A 19,540-nucleotide genomic window follows, 5' to 3' on the forward strand; every position below is an offset into this window, starting at 1 on the left:
GGTCATATGACGTACTGACATCAAACAAGGTTCAGAATGTCCACTGACTAACCTTCTATATTGCACACCATTTAGTTTGTCCATTTTCATCTCACATGATTTTACATACATTTTTCCAAATGTAAAATTTCAATAGCTTCTTGGTCATGTGACCTACTGACTTCAAACAAGGTTCTGTCATATGCGTCATAAGGGACAGACCAAGGCGCAGCGGGTATAGTGCTCATCTTCTTTCTTTTTATTAAGAGAGAACACTCAAACAAAATAAACAAACGACCAAAACAGTTCCGTAAGGCACACAGCTATACAGAAAACAACCACCCACAACCCCAAAGGAAAAAAGGGCTGCCTAAGTATGGCTTCCAATCAGAGACAACGAAAGACACCTGCCTCTGATTGGAAACCATACTCGGCTACACATAGAAAACGAACATAGAAAATGAAAACTAGAACAAATCTCCTCTAAATAAACCAACCCCAAAAACAACACCCCCTGCCACACCCTGACCATACTACAATGACAAATGACCCCTTTACTGGTCAGGACGTGACAGGTTCAGAATGTCCACTCAGTGGGCCTACACAAGCATGCACACCCTTTAGTTTGTCCATTTTCATCTCACACGTTTTTACATACATTTTTCCAAATGTAAAATTTTAATAGCTCCTTGGTCATGTGACCTACTGACTTCAAACAAGGAGCAGAATGTACACTGACTACCCTTCTATATTGCATACTCTCTCAGAGTTTTAAACTGAATGATGGAGAAGGAAAGAGGACTTTTTGTCTGTAGACCTCACAACAGCAACCACCACCTCGCAATTGTTTCTTCGCCACAGAGCTGTGACCTGCAATATGCAAATGAAACACATTTAGAGGAGTTATTGTCTTCTTAAACATGAACTGAAAACAAACTATCACAGTCCTTTAACATTTGAAAAAAAACATTGTCACTTTGTGCTTGTATGTCATCTTTCCTGTCCTCTAGAGTCTCTGCCTCATCTTCTGTCTCTGGAGTAATGATCTAGTTGGTGTTGACTGAATTTCTGGCCATCATCAATATTTCCCTTTCCATTGTCATCTTTATTTGCCGGTTTCATGACACGCTCTGTTTCTAATGTGTTGTTAACTCTGTCATTTTGTTGTTGTTGTATGTTTTCTGTAATGACATTAAAAGTTAATTCATCACTATGTCGATACCTTTATGTCACTCAGAAATACAAAAAGCTATCAGAATGTAAGTTGATCACTGCACAGAAACAAAACTGTAGTTTCAACCTGTAGTTGTGGTGTGAATGTTATACATTTTGGTGTTACACAAAAGACATAGGAATTCATTTTTCCAGTTAGAAATAGTAGTCCATGCATCAAATAACTATTTTCATCAGAAAAAGTAACCCTCAAATGCACTATAGCATTTTGTAAGTTGTCTGCAGGTGGCTTGTTGTGAATGCACTCAAATATCAAGTCATTATCAGGTTATGTAAACTGCGTGCTAATACTCAACGTAGAAGGATTTGTGTTAATGTACAGTATATGAAAGTGATGCTATGAAAATGATTCTTTCACGTTATCAAGCTCACTGTGACTGACAAATCCCTGCCTATTACCCTGAATAAAAGAACATGTGAAACATTGTTTTTCACAAGGCCTACCTGTGCGCCTTCCTTTAAGCACCTCTGTTTGAACACCTCTCCTGTCCTTGATCCATACCACATACAGCCATTTGCGGATCTTTTCAGTGTCCATGTGAAAGATATTTATTGCGAGGATGGAACATTTGTTAACTTAAAGAAAATGTTTTAACACCCATGTAAAATGAAGGCCTGCAAAGCTTACAGATTTAAGTCTAATAGCATGAGATGAAAGTAGACTAACATCAGAGTGTGCGATATGAAGGCATAGTCAGTGGACATTCTGAACCTTGTTTGAAGTCATTAGGTCACATGACCAAGGAGCTATAGAAATTTGAAATGTGGAAAAATTCATGTCAAATCTTGTGAGATGAAAATGGACAAACTAAAGGGTGTGCAATGTGTAGGCCCACTGAGTGGACATTCTGAACCTTGTTTGAAGTCAGTAGGTCACATGACCAAGGAGCTATTGAAATGTGAAATTTGGAAAAATTCATGTAAAATCTTGTGAGATGAAAATGGACGAACTAAAGGGTGTGCAATGTGTAGGCCCACTGAGTGGACATTCTGAACCTTGTTTGAAGTCAGTAGGTAACATGGCCAAGGAGCTATTGACATTAGAATGTTTGAAAAATGAATGTAAAAACGTGTTAAGTTGAAAATGGACAAAACAAAGGGTATGCAATATAGAAGGGTAGTCAGTGGACATTCTGAACCTTGTTTGAGTTAAGTAGGTCACATGACCTAGGAGCTATTGAAATTCGAATGTAAAAAAAGTTTGTACTTTGTTTACACTCCCTAAATAATTCAAATAGGAATACCTAATGCTCCTCACATTTCCACATGTTTATTAGAATTAATGTCCAAATCATGAAAATAAGACCTGTGCAATGTTGTGCGTAATTTTTCAAACATGATGCCACTTATTTGGAGTCTGTGGCTCAACTGATTTGAAAGCTATTGAGGTTTGAAAGCACGAATATCCAACTTGAAACTGTCTTTACCTCGGTTAAAAAACGTGTGTTTTCAAAGATATAGCCTACGATGCAATCAATACTCGTGATAATTTTAAGAACAAAAATGGCTTATTAAGCTACATTTGAACACCACCGCACAAGCTTCGCTATTCGTCATCTTCCCAATGAAGTAGCCTAGTTTTGTTTTGTTGTCTACTTGAAGAGAACTAGGCCCTATTACTTGCAACCCACATCTTCCAATGCATTGTTGAAAAGTGTGCATCGAATTCTACTAGAGACAAAATGATTAGACTATAACATCCTGGCATTTAAACCATACTCGGTTTTTTAAAATTCACATACTATAACACATTTTTTCACATACTGAGAATGCGTCAAGCGCGATTGCGTGGTTTCCCGGTTATTCGTTGATTTTGGTAGCACATGCCCATATCTAATTGATCAGCTGGTGTCAAAGCGGATGAGTATGACATCCAGGCATTTAAAGTATACTAGATTTGTCAAATGCCACAAACTATTAAACAAAAATGTCCGCATACTCAAACGGCCAACTATTTAGGACGCAAGTATGGGTATTCGGACACAACCAGTGTTTTATCAGAAGAGGTAATTCCGCTGGAGCGGTAAATATGTTTGGGGTCTCAGATTGTTCTGGCAATTCTCACATAGGATCGTCATTGGGAGGAAGGATGTTTAACATGCTTTTAGATTTGTATCACAACTATTTGTTTGAAAATCATGATACCATTGTCAATTTTAAGCCCTTTTTAGACCTATACATGCTTCCTGTAAGATCCTATGATATGTGAACCGTACATGACACAGACAACACCTTGATGTCATTATACTCCTTATAGTGTTTTCTCAAATATCAAGTTTGTCTAGATTCTGAAATACTAATTTTCACATTAATTTAATCAACAACAAAAAAAACATGAATCTCTCAACTATGCTTTCTGTAACAATATACTCTTCAAACTCGTCACATTTCCAGAGTGGGCATTCTGGTACTTTTAATGATATGACCCACTTTATACATATAAATGTACGTTATAGGTCATTAACCAATCACAGCCCTCCTATAGAATTGCACATTCAGCAAGTCACCAGCAGAGGGAGTTTTCTTTGAGTATATTGTTCCAAACAATAGGTCTTCAAATGAACTAAATCAAAACGGGTTGTTTTGAGATATTAATATGTTTAGTAATGAATAATTCATGTGAAATTGTGTTTCAGAATCAAGACATACTCAATATGTTAGAGCATACTATTAGGAGTATAATGACAGCAAGGTGTTGTCTGTATCATGTACGGTTCACATATCATAGGGTCTTACAGGGGGCATGTATAGGTCTAAAAAGGGCCTACAAACGTTACTTTCATCATGATTTTCTTAAAAACATGCTTCCTCCCAATGAGGTTTACATGTGACAATTGCCAGAACAATTGGTGATACCAAAAATATGTTCTGTTCCTGTATGTTGAAAGGGATGCACAGGTTGACTCATAACCCGCAGTCACCACGGTTATATCCACGGGGTGGATGGGTTTAGGGTCATTAAATATTGTGTGCATGAAGGGCGGCGGGTTGAATAAATAGAAAACAATACCTTTAACATCCATAAATCCAGTGGTCACCAACCTTTTCTGAGTCAAGATCCCTTTTCGCAGTCAAAAAGCAAGCTGAGGGTCATGCTGCTGTCAAGACAACTGGGAATTTGGATAAAAACAAGATCAAATCATGACGTCAGTGATCTTCTGGTCGGAAAGTTGGAGCTCTAGAAAGAATTCTGAGATGGGTGACGTTTCAAAACGATTTTTCACAGTTGGCTCTCATTTATTTCTGAGTTCCCAGTTGCCTGGGAATGCGGCATTAGTCTCAGTGGAGGGAGGGAAGGTGCAGGTGAGGGTCCGCCTCTCACGGTCCCTGCTCTCTCCTTCCTTTCCTCTGGTGAGACTTACCAGAGTTAGGGGAGTGGGACACAGTGTTCCACCTGATGGTGAAACTCAAGTCGCACCGCATCTGCCTCATACACAAATTCATGTTGTTCTTTCATTCAGCATCTTAAGAGAATGTGAATGCTCAGTTAGATACCATGTGTAGAGGTGCTATCTTTATCAGCATTATAAAAGCTGATAGTATTTCAACCACATAAAATATGCATCCAAGCTGAACTGAAATCTTATCAGAAACATGTTGGGTCGTTTTCACAACTTTCTATTTCCATACAAACAGTCAAACTGATGTAATTTGGAAATTTTGCACAAAACATTGTTCCCGTACAAACAGCTGACCCTTGCCCCACTAGTGTATATGTTGTGTGATCTGCACCTGAGGTTTACTGTACCCAAGGGGACCAGACCTGCCAGCTGCCTGCCACTTGCCACCTGTGCCCACCTAGCCTTACATCCTGCCCATATGGCTTGGTCTGATATCTAAGTCACACAGACTCCATGTGATGCCTACAGGAACATTGCATTCCCTTACAGCTTGGTAATCTGTTACGTAGACTGGGTTGGGTTAGATTTTCCTTTTTCTTTTTTTTCTGTTTACTTTCCCCTGTGTCCAGTACGTGTTGCGGCAGACCTATTCTTATTAACAGAACAGCTGAATATGCTATGCAATCTATACTGCGATTTTGTCATAATGTACTCCAATCACCAAAAGCATCCACTTCGAATCTGCTCTGTGATAGGTCAAGTAATGGTAGAAGACGCATGACCAGAGATCTGTCTGAAGTAGACTAGCTCACTACAGCGTTCACACACCTTGTATCCATGTGTGTCCACATCACCACATGTCCTCTTACCCTATCTCTTTGTGCTACTTCCATAAAGTCTGCAGTTTGATGTTATCGGTACACATGGCAGTATTCAGTGCCAGCAGTTTCCTTTGACATCTGGGGAAATGATTGTAAGGTACGGAGTGAGGAGAACTTTGGTCCATTTGTTTCCAGAATGAACCTGGACAATGTGTTTAGCATTTGTAACAGTGCCCACTACTTTCTTACAACCTGCTTCTCCTCCTCACTCACACAGATATGTCATCTTATTTCCTAATGACCAAAATATTTTAGCTGAAACACTAGTCGAACTACTCTCACACCAGCCATTATAACAGTAAACTAATCATAAGTAAACACACTCATTTTACACAGGTAGGAATAGTATGTGTATTATCCTCTAATGATGTATATAGTGACCGTTCAAACACAGGCATAGCAGGACACTGTGGTCTCTTCATGTTGTGTTATATTGTAGTGCAGCAGGCATGTTGATATATAGAAATGAATGAGACACTCATGCCAGCCAGTTTCCAGCCCTCACAGCCAACTGTTAAGAGTGCAAAAAAACAACAGAACACAATTATTCAGTGGAATTCAACGCGCTGCCATGGAATCAGAGTGGGTTTTATGAGTATACACAAGTGGTGCCTGGAGTGGAGAGGAAAGTACCCTTCCAAAACCAGAGGTAAAAAGAGGTGAACTTCAATGGAGAGGTGTCAGTCAGAACTATATTAGGATGACATCACACTGATAAGTGGTGCTCTATTAAGAGTGGTATATATTGTCAAGGGAATCTGGACATTGAATTTTATATAAAATGCTTGCCGAATTTTGATTGTTGATTGATATTGATCAGAGTTTTACAGAAAGCAAACATGAAACTTAACTGGTTTTAACTTACAGCACCACCTAGCTCAATGCCTTTACAAAAATATAACAATGTGTGTGAACATTATATGTTTTCTTAATAACTATCTAGATGCCTTTACAAAACAATAACATTGTCTGTCTCATAGCATGACAATGGTCTTCAAAAAAGTAAGTGAAAGTTTGCATGACGTATAGCCTGACATGAAGAATGTGTGTGAACACAATAGAGGCAGTGTTAAGAGAGTGGTGTGATGGTTGTGAGGTAATCTGATAACAAAAATATGAAAATGTAATGAATTGAAGGTTATTTGTTGATTTAAGAATGGAAATGTACAGATTTTAAGGCTGTGTCATTAGATTTGGGATGGGGTGGGGTTGCCAGAAATTCGAGAGAAAAAAGTTGGGTTCCCCAAAAAATTCTGGCTGAAAAAATGGGGTCCCCGCTAAAAAATATGATTACCACTGGTCTAGAGAGACTATATGAATCCAGGTTCCAACTGTAAGGCTGTGAGAGTACCTAACGTTGCTTGTTGTAGCCTTTCCCATATATTGTGCATCCTGTGTATAGTAACTCTTAGCCAATACACCAGTCTCTGTCGTGTTTAAATGACTCAAGATGTTTGAATACCTGAGATAATCAAATGTCTTAATACCTGAGCAATCAAATCAGGGGATGTAATCACTCCAAGCTCATGTGATTTGTTAATCTCTTGTGACAGACTTGTATTGCACGAGAGTCTAGATTTGGTTCTGGATTCTGAATTCATTAGTTGTTAGCCTGCTTAATCAAATTCTGTGTTTTATAGGTTGCATTGTGTGTATCTGGAACGACAGAAGGTGGTTGCCTCAATGATTGCAATGCACCAACTACTATACAGCATTATGAGTAGCCTGTATGTGGCCCTACTCATATCTGTAATGTTTTCCTGAAGGTTTGGCATTGTTCTTTTAGCTAACAAGCACAACTCCAAAGGTGGTTATTGTTCTGCCATACATTTTAATCAGCCACTGATTGAGTGAGTAAAGTCTCTGGCTAAGCAATAAACAGCAGCTAGAGCAAAGGCCCTTTAGGGTTCAGAGTTGTGAAACCCAGGTCTTTCCGCTGGCTCAGAGTGATCTTAGATTTGAATGCATTAGATTTAATATAGTCTATCAAGAGTACTGTATTGCTCCAAGAATATCTAAATCACTTGTATTTCATGAAAGCTCAGTGTATAACCATCAAGGATTATTGCGAAATAGCCTACAATGACTTTCTCAGGCTTTTAATAGGGAGACAAATTAAGTGAAAGCTACACCACCTGCATTACTCTAGAGTCAGTTTCAGTATATCTGAAATAATTCTACGGTATTCATTTAATCCAGAGAATGTAAAATGTCATGATACTGTATTCTGATTGACGGTTGGGATAGTATACAGCTTGTCAACACTGAGGATCAGCTAATAGTCTGTAAAGAGGGACAGGTAGCCTAGCGGTTAGAGCATTGGACCAGTAACCGAAAGGTCACTGTTTCGAATACCCGAGCCGGTAAGGTATTTACGGGCTCCTAACCAACTGTGCTATTTTGTTCGTTTTTTTTCCGCATTGTTTTAACTCATTTTGTACATGATGTTGCTGCTATCGTCTCTTATGACCGAAAAGAGATTCTGGACATCAGAAAAGCGATTACTCACCTCGAACTGGACAAAGAATTTTTTGACGCAAAGGATATGCTGCTTTGTCAAGACAAGGCCCAAATCCCAGTCATCTGCGTGAAGAAAAGACTGAAAAAGGGGGGAGGAGGGCGGGGTGCCCACTACCCTCCGTATTATTGGTGTAACGCCCTGGCCATAGAGAGGGGTTTTTTGTTCTTTATTTTGGTTAGGCCAGGGTGTTACATTGGGTGGGCGTTCTATGTTCCTTTTTCTATGTTTTTGTATTTCTTTGTTTTGGGCCGAGTAGGGTTCCTAATCAGAGGCAGCTGTCTATCGTTGTCTCTGATTAGGAATCATACTTAGGCAGCCTGTTTCCTTTGGGGTTTTGTGGGTAGTTGTTTCTGTTGTGTGGTTTGCACCGACAGAACTGTTGGCTTTCGTTTTCCCTGTTTGTTTTCTTGAAGTGTATCATTAAAAATCATTATGACCACTTACCACGCTGCATCTTGGTCCCCTCTTCCAGACGATCATTACAATTGGCCAACGTGCAATCATTGAAAAACAAACTGGACGATCTACGAATAAGACTATCCTACAAACGGGACATTAAAAACTGTAATATCTTATGTTTCACCGAGACTTAGCTAAACGACGACATAGATAATATGGCTTCTCCGTGCATTGACAGGACAGAGCAGCTACGTCTGGTAAGACGAGGGGCGGGGGTGTGTGTCTAGTTGTCAATAACTGCTGGTGCACTATGTCTGATATTAAAGAAGTCTCTCGAGGTATTGCTTGCCTGAGGTAGAATACCTCATGATAAGCTGTAGACCACACTATCTACCAAGAGAGTTCTCATCTATATTATTCGTAGCTGTCTATTTACCACCACAAACCGATGCTGGCACTAAGACCGTACTCAACGAGCTGTATACCACCATAAGCAAACAAGAAAATGCTCATCCGGAATGGCGCTCCTAGTGGCTGGGGACTTTAATGCATGCAAACTTAAATCCGTTTTACCACATTTTTACCAGTACAAACAGAGGGGGAAAAAAACTCCAGACCACCTTTACTCCACACACAGGGACGTATATAAAGATCTCCCTCGCCCCCCATTTGGCAAATCTGAACATAATTCTATCCTCCTGATTTCCTGCTTACAAGCAAAAACTAAGGCAGGAAGTACCAGTGACTCGCACACTGTGGAAGTGGTCAGATGACGTGGATGCTACGCTACAGGACGATTTTGCTAGCACAGACTGGAATATGTTCTGGGATTAATCCAATGACATTGAGGAGTATATCACCTCAGTTACCGACTTCATCAATAAATGCATCAACGACGTCATCCCTAAAGTGATATCCCAATCAGAAGTCATGGATTACAGGCAACATCTGCACCGAGCTAAAGGCTAGAGCTGCTGCTTTCAAGGAGTGGGGCACTAATCCGGACACTTATAAAAATTCCACTATGCCCTCAGACAAACCAACAAACAGGCAAAGCATTTACATTTACATTTACGTCATTTAGCAGACGCTCTTATCCAGAGCGACTTACAAATTGGTGCATTCACCTTATGAGCATCAATACAGGATTAAGATTGAATCCTACTACACCGGCTCTGACGCTCGTCGGATGCGGCAGGGCTTGAAAACTATTATGGACTACAAAGGGTAAACCAGCCGCGAGCTGCCCAGTGATGCGAGCCTACCAGATGAGCTAAATGCCTTTTATGCTTGCTTGGAGTCAAGCAACACTGAAGCATGCATGAGAGCACAAGCTGTTCCGGACGACTGTGTGATCACGCACTCCGTAGCCGATGTGAGCAAGACCTTAAAACATTCACAAAGCCGCGGGGCCAGATGTATTATCAGGACGTACACTCAAAGCATGCGCAGACCAACTGGCAACCTCTCCCTGATCAAGTCTGTAATACCTACATGTTTCAAGCAGACCACCATAGTCCCTGTGCCCAACAAAGTAAAGGTAACCGGCCTAAATGATTACCGCCCTGTAGCACTCATGTCGGCAGCCATGAAGTGGTGTTGTTACACGTGGTCTGCCACTGTGAGGACGATCAGCTGTCTGTCCTGTCTCCCTGTAGCGCTGTCTTAGGCGTCTCACAGTACGGACATTGCAATTTATTGCCCTGGCCACGTCTGCAGTCCTCATGCCTCCTTGCAGCATGCCTAAGGCCCGTTCACGCAGATGAGCATGGACACTGGGCATATTTATTTTGGTGTTTTTCAGAGTCTGTAGAAAGGCCTCTTTAGTGTCCTAAGTTTTCATAATTGTGACCTTAATTGCCTACCGTCGTCTGTAAGCTGTTAGTGTCTTAACGACCGTTCCACAGGTGCATGTTCATTAATTGTTTATGGTTCATTGAACAAGCATGGGAAACAGTGTTTAAACCCTTTACAATAAAGATCTATGAAGTTATTTGGATTTTTACGAATTATCTTTGAAAGACAGGGTCCTGAAAAAGGGACGTAACTTTTTTTTTGCTGAGTTTATATGTTTTTGCTGTTTGTTCTTTGTTTTTGGGCCAAAAAGATAGGGGAAGTGGTTTACCAATACATCTCCGTTCTGGAAAGATAACTTGTGTTGTTTGTTTAGTGTTTCCCAATTTTCCCAGAAGTGGTTAGAGTATGGATTCTTAAATTACACTGAGCTGATTACACTGAGCTGAGTTTATATACACAGTACCAGTCAAAAGTCTGAACACACTTACTCATTCCAGGGTTTTTCTTTATTTTTTTTTACTATTTTCCACATTGTAGAATAATAGTGAAGACATCAAAACTATGAAATAACACATATGGAATCATGTAGTAACCAAAAAAGTGTTAAACAAATTGAGATTGAGATTCTTCAAAGTAGCCACCCTTTGCCTTGATAACAGCTTTGCACACTCTTTGCATTCTCAAAACTAGCTTCATGAGGTAATCACCTGGAATGCATTTAAATTAACAGGTGTGCCTTGTTAAAAGTTAATTTGTGGAATTTCTTTCCTTCTTAATGTGTTTGCGCCAATCAGTTGTGTTGTGACAAGGTAGGGGTGGTATACAGAAGATAGCCCTATTTGGTAAAAGACCACCTCCATACTATGGCAAGAACAGCTCAAATAAGCAAAGAGAAACAACAGTCCATCATTACTTTAAGACATTAAGGTCAGTTAATCCAGACAATTTCAAGACCTGCAGTCGCAAAAACCATCAAGCGCTATGATGAAACTGGCTCTCATGAGGACCGCCACAGGAAAGGAAGATCCAGAGGATAAGTTCGTTAGAGCTACTAGCCTCAGAAATTGCAGCCCAAATAAATGCTTCACAGAGTTCAAGTAACAGACACATCTCAACATCAACTGTTTAGAGGAGACGGTGTGAATCAGGTCTTCATGGTCTCGAATATATACACCAGTGTGTGTATGTACTGTGTATATACACTCTGCTTCACAGAGTTCAAGTAACAGACACATCTCAACATCAACTGTTTAGAGGAGACTGTGAATCAGCCCTTCGTGGTTGTATATATATATATATATATATACAACCACGAAGGGCTCATTCACAGTCTCCTCTAAACAGTTGATGTTGAGATGTGTCTGTTACTTGAACTCTGTGAAGCAGAGTCGGTTGAAGTCAGAAGATTACAGTTGAAGTCGGAAGATTACATACACCTTAGCCAAATACATTTAAACTCAGTTTTTCACAATTCCTGACATTTAATCCAAGTAAAAATTCCCTGTCTTAGGTCAGTTAGGATCACTACTTTATTTAAAAAATGTGAAATGTCAGAATAATATTAGGGAGAATGATTTATTTCAGCTTTTATTTCTTTCATCATATTCCCAGTGGGTCAGAAGTGTACATACACTCAATTAGTATTTGGTATTATTGCCTTTAAATTGTTTAACTTGGGTCAAACGTTTCAGGTAGCTTTCCACAAGCTTCCCACAATAAGTTGGGTGCATTTTGGCCCATTCCTCCTGATAGAGCTGGTGTAACTGAGTCAGGTTTGTTGGCCTCCTTGCTCGCACACGCATTTTCAATTCTGCCCACAAATTTTCTATAGGATTGAGGTCAGGGCTTTGTGATGGCCACTCCAATACCTTGACTTTGTTGTCCTTAAGCAATTTTGCCACAACTTTGGAAGTATGCTTGGGGTCATTGTCCATTTGGAAGACCCATTTGAAACCAAGCTTTAGCTTCCTGACTCATGTCTTGAGATGTTGCTTCAATATATCCACATAATTTTCTTACCTCATGATGCCATCTATTGTGTGAAGTGCACCAGTCCCTCCTGCAGCAAAGCACCCCCACAACATGCCACCCCCGTGCTTCACGATGGGATGGTGTTCTTCAGCTTGCAAGCCTCCCACTTTTTCCTCCAAACAAATTGATGGTCATTATGGCCAAACAGTTTTATTTTTGTTTCATCAGACCAGAGGACATTTCTCTAAAAAGTACGATCTTTGTCTTCATGTGCAGTTTTATTACTTTTTTATGGAGGTTTTGGAGCAGTGGCTTCTTCCGGTGCTGAGCGGCCTTTCAGGTTATGTCAATGTAGGACTCGTTTTACTGTGGATATAGATACTTTTGTACCCTTTTTCCTCCAGCATCTTCACAAGGTCCTTTGCTGTTGTTCTAGGATTGATTTGCACTTTTCGCACCAAAGTACATTCATCTCTAGGAGAGAGAACGCGTCTCCTTCCTGAGCGGTATGACGGCTGCGTGGTCCCATGGTGTTTATACTTGCGTACTATTGTTTGTACAGATGAACGTGGTACCTTCAGGCATTTGGAAATTGCTCCCAAGGATGAACCAGACTTGTGGAGGTCTACAATTGTTTTTCCGAGGTCTTGGCTGATTTCTTTTGATTTTCCAATGATGTCAAGCAAATAGGCACTGAGTTTGAAGGTAGGCCTTGAAATACATTCACAGGTACACCTCCAATTGACTCAAATGATGTCAATTAGCCTATCAGAAGCTTCTAAAGCCATTAATTAATTTTCTGGAATTTTCCAAACTGTTTAAAGGCACAGTCAACTTAGGGTATGTAAACTTCTGACCCACTGGAATTGTGATACAGTGAATTATAAGTGAAATAATCTGTCTGTAAACAATTGTTGGAAAAATGCCTTGTGTCATGCGCAAAGTAGATGTCCTAACCGACTTGCCAAAACTATAGTTTGTTAACAAGAAATTTGTGGAGTGGTTGAAAAACGAGTTTTAATGACTCCAACCTAAGTGTATGTAACCTTCTGACTTCAACTGTATATATACACTGCTCAAAAAAATAAAGGGAACACTTAAACAACACAATGTAACTCCAAGTCAATCACACTTCTGTGAAATCAAACTGTCCACTTAGGAAGCAACACTGATTGACAATAAATTTCACATGCTGTTGTGCGAATGGAATAGACAACAGGTGGAAATTATAGGCAATTAGCAAGACACACCCAATAAAGGAGTGGTTCTGCAGGTGGGGACCACAAACCACTTCTCAGTTCCTATGCTTCCTGGCTGATGTTTTGGTCACTTTTGAATGCTGGCGGTGCTTTCACTCTAGTGGTAGCATGAGACGGAGTCTACAACCCACACAAGGGGCTCAGGTAGTGCAGCTCATCCAGGATGGCACATCAATGCGAGCTGTGGCAAGAAGGTTTGCTGTGTCTGTCAGCGTAGTGTCCAGAGCATGGAGGCGCTACCAGGAGACAGGCCAGTACATCAGGAGACGTGGAGGAGGCCGTAGGAGGGCAACAACCCAGCAGCAGGACCGCTACCTCCGCCTTTGTGCAAGGAGGAGCAGGAGAAGCACTGCCAGAGCCCTGCAAATGACCTCCAGCAGGCCACAAATGTGCATGTGTCTGCTCAAACGGTCAGAAACAGACTCCATGAGGGTGGTATGAGGGCCCGACGTCCACAGGTGGGGGTTGTGCTTACAGCTCAACACCGTGCAGGACGTTTGGCATTTACCAGAGAACACCAAGATTGGCAAATTCGCCACTGGCGCCCTGTGCTCTTCACAGATGAAAGCAGGTTCACACTGAGCACATGTGACAGATGTGACAGAGTCTGGAGACACCGTGGAGAACGTTCTGCTGCCTGCAACATCCTCCAGCATGACCGGTTTGGCGGTGGGTCAGTCATGGTGTGGGGTGGCATTTCTTTGGGGGGCCGCACAGCCCTCCATGTGCTCGCCAGAGGTAGCCTGACTGCCATTAGGTACCGAGATGAGATCCTCAGACCCCTTGTGAGACCATATGCTGGTGCGGTTGGCCCTGGGTTCCTCCTAATGCAAGACAATGCTAGACCTCATGTGGCTGGAGTGTGTCAGCAGTTCCTGCAAGAGGAAGGCATTGATGCTATGGACTGGCCCGCCCGTTCCCCAGACCTGAATCCAACTGAGCACATCTGGGACATCATGTCTCGCTCCATCCACCAACGCCACGTTGCACCACAGACTGTCCAGGAGTTGGCGGATGCTTTAGTCCAGGTCTGGGAGGAGATCCCTCAGGAGACCATCCGCCACCTCATCAGGAGCATGCCCAGGCATTGTAGGGAGGTCATACAGGCACGTGGAGGCCACACACACTACTGAGCCTCATTTTGACTTGTTTTAAGGAAATTACATCAAAGTTGGATCAGCCTGTAGTGTGATTTTCCACTTTAATTTTCAGTGTGACTCCAAATCCAGACCTCCATGGGTTGATAAATTGGATTTCCATTGATTATTTTTGTATGATTTTGTTGTCAGCACATTCAACTATGTAAAGAAAAAAGTATTTAATAAGAGTATTTCTTTCATTCAGATCTAGGATGTGTTGTTTAAGTGTTCCCTTTATTTTTTTGAGCAGTATATATATACAATTTTCTACATTGCAGAATAGTAGTGAAGACATAAACTATGAAATAACACATATGGAATCATGTAGTTACCAAAAAAGTGTTAAACAAATCAAAATATATTTTATTGTTCAAAGTAGCCTCCCTTGGCCTTGATGACAGCTTTGCACACTCTTGGCATTATCTCAACCAGCTTCACCTTGAATGCCTTTCCGGGGTGTAGGGTGGGCATTCTATGTCATTATTTTTCTATGTTTTGGCCAGGTATGGTTTCCAATCAGAGGCAGCTGTCTATCGTTGTCTCTGATTGGGAATCCTACTTAGGCAGCCTTTTCCCACCTGTGTTTGTGGGTAGTTGTTTTCCGTTTAGTTGTCTGTTGCCTGACGGAACTGGTTTGCTTTTGTTTTGTTTCTTTGTTTAAGTGTTTCGTTATATGAATAAATATGAACACTTACCACGCTGCGATTTGGTCCCCTTGTCATTACGACGAAAGCCATTACACTGGAGGTGTTTTTGGTCATTTTTTTTGTTGTCATTTTCCTGTTGAAAAACAAATTATAGTCCCCAAGTGCAAACCAGATGGGAGGGTGTGTCGCTGCAGAATGCTGTGGTAGCCTTGCTGGTTAAGTGTGCCTTGATTTCTAAATAAATCACTGACAGTGTCACCAGCAAAGCACCCCCACATCATCACACCTCCTCCTCCATGCTTCATGGTGGGAACCACACATGCTGAGATCATCCGTTCACCTACTCTGCGTCTCACAAAGACACGGCTGTTGGAAACAAAAATCTCAAATTTGGACTCATCAGACCAAAGCACAGATTTCCACCGGTCTAATGTCCATTGCTTGGGTTTCTTGGCCCAAGCAAGTCTCTTCTTATTATTTTTGTCCTTTAGTAATGGTTTCTTTGCAGCAATTTGACCATTAAGGCCTGATTCACTCAGTCTCCTCTGAACAATTGATGTTGAGATGTGTCTGTTACTTGAACTCTGTAAAGCATTTATTTGGGTTGCAATTTCTGAGGCTGGTAACTAATGAGTAGAGGTAACCCTGTGTCTTCCTTCCTGTGGCGGTCCTCATGATAGCCAGTTTCATCATAGCGCTTGATAGTTTTTGCGACTGCACTTGAAAAAACTTTAAAAGTTCTTGAAATGTTCCGTAGTGACTGGCCTTAATGTCTTAAAGTAATGACAGACTGTCATTTATCTTTTCTTAATTGAGTTGTTCTTGCCATAATATGGACTTGGTATTTTACCAAATAGGGCTATCTCTGTATCCCACCCCTACATTGTCACAACACAACTGATTGGCTCAAACGCATTAAGACAGAAAGAATTCCACAAATTAACTTTTAACAAGGCACACTTTTTAATTGAAATGCATTCCAGGTGACTACCTCATGAAGCTGGTTGAGAGAATACCAAGAGTGTGCAAAGCTCTCATCAAGGCAAAGGGTGGCTACTTTGATGAATCTCAGATATAAAATATATTTTGATTTGTTTAACACCTTTTTGCTTACTACATGATTGTGTTATTTCATAGTTTTGATGTCTTCAATATTATTCTACAATGTAGAAAATTGTAAAAATTAAGAAAAACCCTTGAATGAGTAACTGTGTCCCATCTTTTGACTGGTGCTGTATATATATGCTTCGCTTTCTTAATGAATCAGAAAATCAACATTTCTTGTTGTTCATCAAAGCTTCCTGGCTAACTCGTTGATCCTGTTCTGTAGTATACCCTCAGAGCTGCATTTGGACATTGTTTTCTTAGCAGACACACAGGAGAGTAGGTGTCTGTTTTTCCACCATGTGTTCTGTCAGAGTGGAGGGCTGGATCAGTGGAGGGTGGGACAGATGTGAGTGTGGTACTGTGGATATGTGTTTATAGACTTTAGCCTGTTGACTTCATTGTGTTTCAAACGTTGATCAAACTCTGTGAATCTATAAAGTGTTATGTTGGAAGTTATTTATGTGATTAACACAAACTGTACATTACACATTTTATCAATCTACATAATTGCATCTTAAGCCTTACAACTCCAGAGCAGAGAGAGAGAGTGAGTTGTACAGTAATACATCTTGTCTTTTCCACTGGGCTGGGGCAAGACCCAAACTGAGCATTTCTCCTAATTAAGGAATGCAGCGTCTGATTGACAAATGAGCCATTAGTCAGCCAGCAGACCAGACACAGGGTTTCCCTGCCAGGATTACAGGGCCCACTGGCTTCCCTTCGCAGGAGACACTGCAACAGATGGTTTAACACTCAGACACGATCCTCAGAGCAGGCTGGAAAAGAGGGTGAGGAGGAGGAGGTGGTTAAAACATCACCAGTTTTTACAAGGCCTATGGACCAGTCTCACCCACAACAGTGGTAACAACGGAGAAATAACAAGTGGAAATACAGGACATGAGTCGGCAAAGAATTGTTCAGTCAAGATTGTGATTAAATAACGTATGTTTGTGTGCTGTTGGGTTTGTCATTACACAGCTGGATAAAAGTGGGCAGTGTGTTTGTTGATGTTGTGTTGTCCTCCAATGGGTTAGTTGGTGCTGCTGGGTTCAGGAAGAGTTCAGTAGAACAGCAGATGGGCAATTCAACGGTAACAGAGTGACACTGAGACAAAATCCAATGATTGCAAAGTTAAACAAACCATACAACATTATGGACAAGGACTACTTTTAAAGGCCCAATGCAGCCATTTTTATATCAGTATCAAATCATTTCTGGGTAACAATTAAGTACCTTACTGTAATAGATTTCCATTAAAATGGGAAAAAATTGTTTTTAGGAAAACCTCTTTCTCAAGCAAGAATTTAGCTAGGACTGTCTGGGAGTGTTCTGAGTGGGTAGTGGAAAACTGAAAACTAGCTGTTATTTGCAGAGAGGTTTGGAACTCTCTTTGTTATTAGTCTATTAACAAATTTACAGCATGGTGATGTCACCATGGAAAGCCAAATCTCCCGCCCACGCAGACCTGCTGATTGGAATGTCCTGTGTATATTCTATTTTCAACCAGCAACTACCGGGTAATAACACGGATAAAAAAATCTCACACTTTTCAGTGTTAGTTTCGTCAGCTGTTATATAATATCATATAAAACACAGGAAAAAGGAGTTTTCATGCAATGGGCCTTTAACAATTTCCACAGAAAATTTTGCAAAAACACATTTACTTGAAGAACAGTGCAGATGCTAAGTTTGTACTGTTTGTGACATCATTCTGTTACCAAACTTTGCATTGGCACTGTTCTTTAAGTAAATGTGCTTCTGAGGCTGGGTCCATATCTGTGTCACTATCTAATGAGTTTGGCTGGGGCTCCCATTTTGCAGAGGAACCAGGAGAACATTCTGCTCTGCTGAGAGAGAGGGAGAGAGCCTGGGGAGTGTCAGAAAGGACTATGACCTCCCTCAGTCTCAGTGGGATATAGAGAGGCGCTGTGCCATGTGTGTGTGTGTCCTCACTCAGAGAGAAACAACATGGCCACCCATCATTCAAACAGAAATTATGAGTGAGTCTGTGTTATGCGTAATCTGTATGTGGTAACACAGGTGAGCTGTGTGTGACGTTCCAGTCGTTGCCCTGTGAGGAGGACAGGGTGACAAGTGCACGTCAGAGGTTGAGTGACATTTACTGACTGACTTCAACTAGAGAAAAGGAGAGAATGATGAAGAGAGAGGATGTGCTTCTGCTTGCCCGTTGGGTTCTAGTCCAGGTCACTGTAAAGCACATTGTGACAGATGTTGATCTGAAAAGGTGTTTGTATATAAAATGTGATGAATTAGTTGATGGATTGATTGATGGCTGGAAGAGGAAAGAGAACAAGCCCAGAACACCTCTCCCCCTCACCTTACATTTCTACCAGTGTTGTGATACAATGTGTCTGCAGCCAAAGCATCAACAGCTGTGTGACTCCAGTACTGTGTGTGACCGTGGAAACAGGCTAACATCTTATGACACAATAATATTTTAGCAAGTGACAGTCATGTGTAGCGCAGGCTAAAAATACTTCTCCTTTTCCATCTCTTTCTTTGTCTCCTTCGCTTTGTCCACTTTAACTGTCCTTCTATGTTAGTGAGTGTATTTGAATCTCTCCTTCTCTGTCTCTATTTCTCCCCCTTTCACTTTGCTTTCTCCCTATTGATTTTATTCCTGATGGATAGCATTGTCAGTTTTGAAGTCTGTCAGAGATGTCATTTTGTTGTCTCACTCTCGTCTTGGGCAGGTGACCGATTCACAAGTTATACATCTTGGTTGTGTGGAATAGCCGGGAGCTGAAAACTGAGAGACACAAGAACATCGGTGAGTGAACCCTCTACTCTCTGTATTACCTCTATTTCGGAGACTGGGCAAGTGGTCAAGGGAACAAAACAAGGGTGTGAAGGGTTGAAGTGTAGAGAAGAGGGGGTGAGTGGCTGGAGCTTGGGGGTGAGAGGCTGGAGCTTGGGGGTGTGAGGCTAGAGCTTGGGGGTAAGTGGCTGGAGCTTGGGGGTGAGAGGATGGAGCTTGGGGGTGAGAGGCTGGAGCTTGGAGGTGAGAGGCTGGAGCTTGGGGGTGAGAGGCTGGAGCTTGGGGGTGAGAGGCTGGAGCTTGGAGGTGGGAGGCTGGAGCTTGGGGGTGAGAGGCTGGAGCTTGGAGGTGAGAGGCTGGAGCTTGGAGGTGAGAGGCTGGAGCTTGGGGGTGAGAGGCTGGAGCTTGGTGGTAAGTGGCTGGAGCTTGGGGGTGAGAGACTGGAGCTTGGGGGTGAGGGGCTGGAGCTTGGGGGTGAGAGACTGGA

General features: G+C 41.5%; 1 protein-coding gene and 1 long non-coding RNA gene across 5 annotated transcripts in view; one reads left to right on the forward strand and one right to left on the reverse strand.

Moving 5' to 3' along the window:
• The window catches only part of LOC115149215 (bone morphogenetic protein receptor type-1B), a 120,011-nt gene that overhangs the window by 36,754 nt on the left and 63,717 nt on the right, over nt 1-19,540 (forward strand). For 3 of the 4 annotated variants that reach the window (XM_029691875.1, XM_029691877.1, XM_029691878.1), the window contains one exon: nt 18,989-19,065. The exons of the other annotated variant lie outside the window; for it this stretch is intronic. The gene's annotated coding sequence lies outside the window, so the exon portion shown is untranslated. The remainder of the gene's footprint in view (nt 1-18,988; nt 19,066-19,540) is intronic. 4 annotated transcript variants of the gene reach the window in all.
• Nucleotides 1,074-1,767, reverse strand: LOC115149217 (uncharacterized). The gene is made up of 2 exons (XR_003866819.1): nt 1,657-1,767; nt 1,074-1,160 (listed from the first exon to the last, which is right to left on the reverse strand). It is a non-coding gene; the product is annotated as an uncharacterized LOC115149217 (long non-coding RNA).

This window comes from Salmo trutta, chromosome 15 (assembly GCF_901001165.1).
Source record: "Salmo trutta chromosome 15, fSalTru1.1, whole genome shotgun sequence".
Lineage (NCBI taxonomy): Eukaryota > Metazoa > Chordata > Actinopteri > Salmoniformes > Salmonidae > Salmo > Salmo trutta.